General features: G+C 35.9%; 1 pseudogene; it reads right to left on the bottom strand.

Annotated features, from left to right (window-relative positions):
- Window positions 1-8,212: 8,212 nt before the first annotated feature.
- Window positions 8,213-8,580, bottom strand: LOC134373650 (transmembrane protein 230-like; annotated as a pseudogene).
- Between the last annotated feature and the right edge of the window lie 546 nt (window positions 8,581-9,126).

The following is a 9,126-nucleotide window of genomic DNA, read 5'->3' as shown; positions in this document are numbered from 1 at the left end:
TTGTATAGCTAAAGAATTCATTCAATGAAATAAAAAACACAACAGAGATTTTAACCAGCAGGCTAGAACAAGCAGAAGAGAGAATTTCTGATGTTGAAGATGCGCTGTTTGAATTAACACAGGCAGACCAAAAAGAAGAAAAAAGAATTTTAAAAATTGAAGAAAATTTGAGAGAGATAACACATGACCTTAAGCACTCAAATATCCAAATCATGGGGATTCTAGAAGGGGAGAAAATGGGAAACTGCACTGAAAACATATTCAATGAAATAACAGCAGAAAACTTCCCAGGTATAGGGAAAGTCACAGATCTTCAGATTCAGGAGACCCAAAGATCCTCAAACATATTCAATCCAAGACATGTTATAGTCAAACTGGCAAAACTCAATGACAAGGAGGGAACCTTAAAAACTGCAAGAAAGAAGCATCAAGTCATTATAAGGGAACCCAATCAGACTAACATGAGACTTTTCATCAGAAACTCTAAAACCAGAAAAGAATGGGATGATATATTCAAAATACTAAAAGACAAAAATTGCCAGCCAAGAATACTTTACCCAGCAAGGCTATCCTTCCAATATGAAGGACAAATAGTATATTTTTCAGACAAACAAAAACTGCAGGAGATCACTACAACACGACCAGCCTTACAAGAAATTCACAAGAAAGTACTGGGTTTGATACATCATAAACACCCATCGCTGCCATAAATACTCAAGAAAGAACAAAATACACCAGTAAAACAAAAATGCTAACAATGAAGAGAAAAAAATAGTTTATCTAACATCCTAAGAAACCAACAAACACAGAAGACAAACAGAAAATTAGAAAGAAAGGAACAAAAGATACTTAAGACAACTAAGCAAAAACCGATAAAATGCTAGGAGTAAATCAATGCCTTTCAATAATAACTCTAAATGTAAAAGGATTAAATTCCCCACTCAAAAGGCATAGACTGACTGGATTAAAAACATGGACCCAACATTATGCTGCCTTCAAGAGACTCACCTCACCAGTAAAGACACAGATACACTAAGAGTGAAAGGATGAAAAAAGATATTCAATGCAAATAGAAATGAAAAACGAGCTGGAGTAGGTATTTTTATATCAGATAAAATAGACTTTTAACCAAAAACCATAAAAAGAGATAAAGAAGTCCACTATATAATGATAAAAGCATCTATCCATCCAGAAGAATTAACAATTATAAATATATATGCACCCAATGTCAGAGAAGCCAGATTTATAAAGAAAACACCATTAGACCTAAGGAATGAGATAGACATTAACACCACAATAACAGGGGACCTGAACCCCCACTCTCAACATTTGACAGATCATCTAGGCAAAAAATCAATAGAGAAACAGAAGATCTAAACAACACTCTATACCAATTGGACTTGGCAGATATCTGCAGAACATTCCATCCAACAACCTCAGAATATTCATTCTTATCAGCACATGGAACATTCTCCAGGATAGACCACATGTTATGTCACAAATCAAGTCTCAACAAATTCAAAACAATTGGAATTATTTCATGTATTTTTTTCAGATCACAATGGATTAAGATTAGAAATCAATAATAAATGAAACTCTGGAAACTATACAAACACATGGAAATTAAACAACATACTACTTACTGACATATGGGTCCAAGAAGAAATCAAACAGGAAATCAAAAAATTTATTGAAATTAATAAAAATAATGACACATCATATCAAAACCTGTGGGATACTGCAAAAGCAGTAGTGACAGGGAAATTTATCCTATTAAATGATTATTTCAAGAGAATGGAAAGATGGAAAATAAACAACCTAACACTTCACCTTAAAGAACTAGAAAAACAAGAACAATCCAAACCCAAAGTTAGTGGACAGAAAGAAATAATTAAGATCAGAGCAGAACTAAATGAAATAGAAACCCGAAAAATGATACAAAAAAATCAATGAAAGAAAAGTTTTTTTGAAAGGATAAATGAAACTGACAAATCTTTAGCAAGGCTAACTAAGAAAAGAAGAGAGAAGACCCAAATAAAAATTAGAAACGAGAAAGGTGATATCACAACTGATACTTCAGAAATACAAGGAATCATTAGAGACTACTATAAACAACTATATGCCAACAAATTTGAAAATCTGGCAGAAATGGATACATTTCTGGACACATACAAACTACCAAAACTGAGCCAAAAAGATGTAGAAAATCTGAACAGACCAATAACAATAAAAGAGATTGAAGCTATAATCAGAAGCCTCCCAGCAAAGAAAAGCCTAGGGCCAGATGGGTTCACTACAGAATTTTACCAAACCTTCAAAGAGGAATTGGTACCAATTCTCTACAAACTATTCCAAAAGCCTGAAACAGAGGCCACTCTCCCAAACTCATTCTATGAGGCAAAAATCACTCTGATACCAAAACCAGAGAAAGATATAACAAAAAATGAAAACTACAGGCCAATATCATTGATGAATATAGATGCAAAAATCCTCAGTAAAATACTAGCTAACAGAATACAGCAACACATACACAAAATTATACACCATGATCAAGTGGTATTCATCCCAGGAATGCAAGGTAGGTTTAACATACACAAATCGATAAATATGATACACCACATCAATAAAATAAATGACAAAAACCACGTGATCATATCTATAGATGCTGAAAAAGCATTTGACAAAATTCAACATTCACTCATGATAAAAACTCTCTACAAGTTAAGTATAGATGGAAAGTATCTTAACACAATTAAAGCCATATATGACAAGCCCACTGCCAATATCATCCTAAACAGGGAAAAGCTCATCTTTTCCCTTAAGAACAAGAAATAGACAAGGATGCCCACTGTCCACACTCCTATTCAGTATAGTGTTGGAAGTACTAGCCAGAGTAATCAGAGAAGAGAAGGAAATAAAGGGCATCCAGATTAGATGGATAAAGTCAAACTGTCCCTGCTTGCAGATGACATGATCCTATATATCGAACAGCCTTAAGCCTCTACAAAAAACTCTTGGAGCTGATAAATGATTTCAGCAAAGTTGCAGGAAACTAAATCAGCACAAAAAAATAGTAGCATTTCTATACTCCTACAGTAAACATGCAGAAGAAGAAATCAAGAAAGCTAGCCCATTTACAATAGCCACCAAAAAAATAAAATACTTAGGAATAAAGTTAACCAAGGATGTGAACAATCTCTATTAAGAGAAATACAAACCACTGTTGAGAGAAATTAAAGAGGACACAAGAAGAGGAAAGATATCCCATGCTCTTGGACTGGAAGAATTAACATTGTGAAAATGTCCATATTACTCAAAGTGATCTACAGATTCAATACAATCCCCATCAAAATTCCAATGACATTTTTCACAGAAATGGAAAAAACTATGCAGACATTTATATTGAATCACAAAAGACCATGAACAGCCAAAGCAATCCTGAGCAAAGAAAAAAAAAAAAAGCTGGTGCCATACACTACCTGTCTTTAAACTATACTACAAAGCTATAATAATCAAAACAGCATGGTACTGGCACACGGATCAATGAAATAGAATAGAGAATCCAGAAATCAACCCACACACCTATAGCCATCTGATCTTTGGCAAGGGCTCCAAGTCTACACACTGGGGAAGAGATTGCTTCTTCAACAAATGGTGCTGTAAAACTGGATATTCATATTTAGGAGAATGAAACTAGACCCATACCTCTCACCATATACCAAAATCAATTCCAAATGGATTAAAGAATTAAGTATACATCCTGAAACAATAAAACTCCTTAAAGAAAACATAGGGGAAACACTCCAGGAAGTAGGATTGGGTACAGACTTCATGAATATGATCCCAAAAGCACAGGTAACCAAAGGTAAAATAAAGAAAAGGCATTATATCAAACTAAAAAGCTTCTGCACAGCAAAAGAAACAATTAACAGAGTGAAAAGACAACCAACAGAGTGGGAGAAAGTATTTGCAAAATATACATCTGACAAAAGATTAATACCCAGAATATACAAGGAACTTAAACAACTTTACAGCAAAAAAATGAAAAATAAAAAATAACCCAATTAAAAAATGGGCAAAGGAGCTGAATGGGCATTTCTCAAAGGAAGTTATACAAATGGCCAACAGACATGAAAAAATGCTTAACATCACTCAGCATTTGGGAAATACAAATCAAAACCACTTTGAGATACCATCTCACTCCCGTTAGGATAGCTAATATCCAACAAACTGAGAATGATAAATGCTGGTGAGGTTATGGAGAAAAAGGGACTCTTATACACTGTTGTTGGGACTGCAAAATGGTGCAGCCTTTACGGAAAATGGTATGGAGGTTCCTCAAACGATTACAGATAGATCTACCATATGACCCAGCTATCCCACTGCTGGGAATATATCCAGAGGAACGGAAATCATTATGCTGAAGGGACACCTGTATTCACATGTTTATATGCAGCACTGTTTACAACAGCTAAGAATTTGAACCAGCTCAAATGTCCATCATCAGAGGAGTGGATAAGGAAGATGTGGTACATCTACACAATGGAATACTACTCTGCTATAAAAAAGAATGAAATACTGCCATTCACAGCAACACAGATGGACTTAGAGAAGATGATATTAAGAGAAACAAGTCAGGCACAGAAAGAGAAATACCACATGTTCTCACTTATTTGTGGGAGCTAAAAATAGATAAATAAATAAATATACAAACAAATAAATGGAGGGAAGAAGACATAACAGTCACAATTCCTTGAACTTAAGACAAGTGAAGAGATATGATGTAGATAGGGAGGAGGGGGGAGAGAGAAGGGAGGAAGAGGAATGGGTAAAGGGACATGCAAATTAACTATGTTGGATATTGAGAAGTTAAAATTTGAAAAAATATTTATAGAGAAAAAATACAATGGCATTGCATTTGGTTCTGGTTTGGGGCTTTTATTAATTAATTTCATATAATTTTGCAATGAAAATGAAAATAGTAACACTTTTTTTTCTGGTGGGTATATTTGCTCCATCACATGTAGGCTTATATTTAGCTGTAGTATCTACCATTCTACAGTATCTACTACATCTGCTGTTCAAGAGTTCTCCTGAGTAGTTGTATCAATTTCCATTCTCACCATCAGGTATGAGAGTTCTAATCTCTCTACACCCTCAGCAGCACTTTTATTGTCTACAATGTTTAATTTTTTAAGGAATTTATTTTTTAATTGAAACGTATTGGTTGTACACAATTATAGGGTACAGTTATGTTTCACTACATGTATACTATGTGTAATGATCCGATCAGAGTAGCTAACAAATTCATTATCACAAATTCTTATGGTTTCTTGTGATGAAAACATTTCAGCTTCTTTCTTCTAGCTGACTTGAGAACAGATGGTCATTATTGTTAAGGATAGATGCCTGGTACTATTTTGCACAGCACTGGAACTTCTTTTTCCTATCTAGCTGCGATTTTGTGTCCAATAACCAACCTCTCACTATCCCCACTCCCCTTCCCTTTCCCAGCCTCTAGTAACTACAATTCTGCTCTCTTATTTTAAAAGTTCAACTTATTTTTTGTTACACAATGGAATACTATTCAGCCATGAAAAAGAATTAAATCCTGTCATTTGCAGCAACATGGATTGTTACCAAACTGAGTCCAACTGTGCACTGCCCAAACAAAAGACTCAAAAGTCAAATGTTGGTGATAACGGAAGTCAGCTTTATTCAGGACCAGAAATCTGAAGGAGGTGGTAGACTAAGCCATCTTAAAGCTCAATGTTATTGAGGGGCTTCTAAAGAGGGGATTGAGGTAATGGAACGTGGGAAGTAACAAGGAGAGAAGGGGATGATGTGAGCTATGGGGGATCCATGCAAGGAGCCAGGTGCACAGTCTCATCAAGCCTCCAAGATTCAGTTCTCGTCCTTGAATTTATCTTAGGGTCCTCAGGATTTTGATTTGCTTTGGGGTAGAGTCAGCTTCTTTCCAAAGTGTCCATTGTAGCTTTGCAGGGCTCTGGCTGACTTTGCTGGTGCCCAGGGTCAGCTTTCAGACATTTGACCTCTATCACTTCTTGGAATTCTGCAAACCTCAAAGAAGAACTGTTAGGTTTGCAAGGTCCTGATTAGCTTTTCAACTGCCTTGTTTTTCTATTTAGTGAGTAAGATAAGAAAGTCAGAGGGTGGGAAGAAAGAAAGGAGGAAAAAAAGTGTCCCTTTAAAAGAATTTTTCCCCACAGCCCAGGCAGTTTTAGGACTCAACATGCTTCAGTCCTGCTCACTCCAACAGGATGAGCCTGGAAGACATTACGTTAAGTGAAACGAGTCAGGAACACAAAGATAAATACTGCATGTTCTCAGTCATATGTGGGAGCTGAAAAATAAAATACATGTCCAATTTTAATCTCTGAATCTGTTTGAGGTGGTATTTCATGGTAGTTTTAATTTGCATTTCCCTGATAAGTAATGAGCACATTTTCATATGCTTATTTACCATTTGAATATCCTCTTTTCTGAAATGTTCCTTCTGGTCTCTTACCCATTTAAAAATAAAAATTAGGTTATCTTTTTCTTTTCTTATTTTATTTTTTTCATTGTACATGTTTAGAGGGTACAGTTTGTTGTTTCAATACATGTATATATTGTATAATGATCTAATCAGAATACTTAACATATATATTACCTAAATATTTATCATTTATTTGTGGTTATATTCAAGATCCTTTTTTCTGGCTATCTTGAAATATACCACACAATATTATTAGCTATTGTCCTGGAGCACCAGATCTTATTCTTCCTATCTAACTGTGACTTTCTAACTTTGCACCAGTCAACCATCCTTTCCCCAACACACCCTCCCAGCTTTCCCTCCCTCTAATAACCACTATTCTACTCTATTTCAGTCTTTTTTTTCCTCTCTCTCTTTTTAATTTATTTTTCTTAATTGGCCCATGATAATTGTAACATAATTATGGGTTATCTTTTTCTTAATAATTTTTTGAGTTCTATATTCTGGGTGTGATTCCTTTAAATTATGACTACCTTTCCCACTTATCATTTTCTTTTTTTGATGAGCAGGAGTATTTAATTTTTATAAAGTCCCATTGGTCAATTTTTTCATTTATGTGTAGTGCTTTTGCTGTCCCAGTTGTGAAATCTTTGCGTGTACCAATATCTTGAAGATATTATCAAATATTTTCTTTTCATTAATTTTATTATTTAAATTATCATATGGTAAAATTTATTTTTTTGCAGTACAGATTAATAAGATTTAATGGATACGTAGATTGTTTAACTAGCACCATCACCACCATAATTAGAGTACAGAATGATTCCATCATCCCAAATATTCTCCTGTGCTATTTCCTAATAGTCACACCTTCCAACTAGCCTTAACTCTGACAATTACTGATCTGTCCTGCATAACTACAGTTTTGTCCTCTCAAGAATTTCATATGAATGAAATTATACTGTGTGTAACCTTTTGAGAATGGATTCTTTCACTCAGCACTATGCTTTTGAGATTGTTTATAATTAATTCCTTTTTATTGCTGAGTAGTATTCCATTGTATACAAGTACCATGTTTGCTTTACAAGCTGAAGGACATTTGGGTTGTTTCCAGTTTTTGGCAATAATGAATAGTGCTGCCACAAATGCTCATTTACAAGTCTTTCTTTAGATATATGTTTTTATTTCTCTTGGATAGATTCTCAAGAGTGATATTGCTGGGCCATATGGCAAATTTACATTTAATTTTATAAAAACTGTTAAACTGTTTTCCAAAGAGGCCATACCACTTTGCATTCCCACCAACAATTTATGACAGTTTCACTGGCTCTGTAGAATTGCTAGCAGTTGGCAATATCACTCTTTTCACCATTCTAATATGTGCATGTTAGTATCTCCTTGTGGCTTTAACTCACATTTCCATAATGATGCTGAGCAACTTTTCATGTGTTTCTCTGTATATATATTAACTCCGGGGAAGTGTCAATGCAAATCTTTCGCCTACTTTAAAATTTTTTTTTTCTTACCACTGAGTTTTGAGAGTTCTTAGATATTCTTGGTGCAAGTTCTATATCAGATATGAATTGCATATATTTTCTCTCAGTCTGTAGCTTGTCTTTTAATTATTTTTAATTGTATTTCACAGAGAAAAATAATTTTTTAAAGCTGGGTGCAGTCCCACTCTGACTACTGTCCTCAGGGCAGAGGTGGGTGCTAGTCATCAAAGTCTGGAATGTCATCACAGGAGTAACCCCAATAGCCTTTGGATGCATACAGTTGGCAGTGCACAGGTGGTAAAATCCAGGTAGGAACACCAGAATGCCAGTGATCAGCAAAGGAATGGCCCGGTCGGCCCCTCCCTCCCTCTTGCTGATGTAGCCTAACAGCAAGAGAGAGTTTATGATAATAAAAAAGGCACCAATCAAAAACAGCACAGTGGCAAGGGCAATGGCCTTGTAAAGGATCTTAGGAGGCCTTTTCTTAAACTGAAGGGCAATGTATCCATCGTCTGTACTGGACAGCCGTGAGTATTTCACGTTACTACTGGGGATTCCAGTAGCCAGGTTGGTATAAGATGGCATTATAACAAACTGATACAGCTACAGCTGGAGCACTGTGCCAGGCCGCCCACGCAGAGAGCTTGCCCACGGTGGGCAGTGCAGGTGCCCAAGGCCAAATGGCATGGCCCACCTAACCACCCTGCCCTTCCCAGCAAAGATCAGTGCCAGATTTTCTGTTCTGTTCCATTGGTTTATTAGTCTATCATGGTGTCAATACAAAGCCTTTTTTTTCTGTTATGTTGTAATTTATCTTGGTATCTCTTTGAGCTACTTATTGTGAGGCAGGAGTTAGGATAGGATTAACAGGAGATACTCCATTTTGTTGTCTACACCACGAACCCAGCAGCAGTTTATATGTCAGCAATATGGTAGAGGCCCTAGGGGCAACAGACCACATCCTGTTCCTCAAAACACAAGGTAGGGCAACAGTTAAAGATAAATCCTAAAGGTGCAGTATGCCTCTCTCCTAAAGTCATGTCATTACCCAAGGACCCCAAGTCCTCTGGCCACATTGGTGCAGGAAGCCTACTGGGTCTTCAGTAATCAAGACAAGGCATAGGAGGTGAA

This window comes from Cynocephalus volans, chromosome 3, assembly GCF_027409185.1.
Source record: "Cynocephalus volans isolate mCynVol1 chromosome 3, mCynVol1.pri, whole genome shotgun sequence".
NCBI classification, from domain to species: Eukaryota; Metazoa; Chordata; class Mammalia; order Dermoptera; family Cynocephalidae; genus Cynocephalus; species Cynocephalus volans.
Note: the sequence above shows the minus strand (reverse complement) of the source record. Positions and strands in the feature narration are given on the sequence as shown.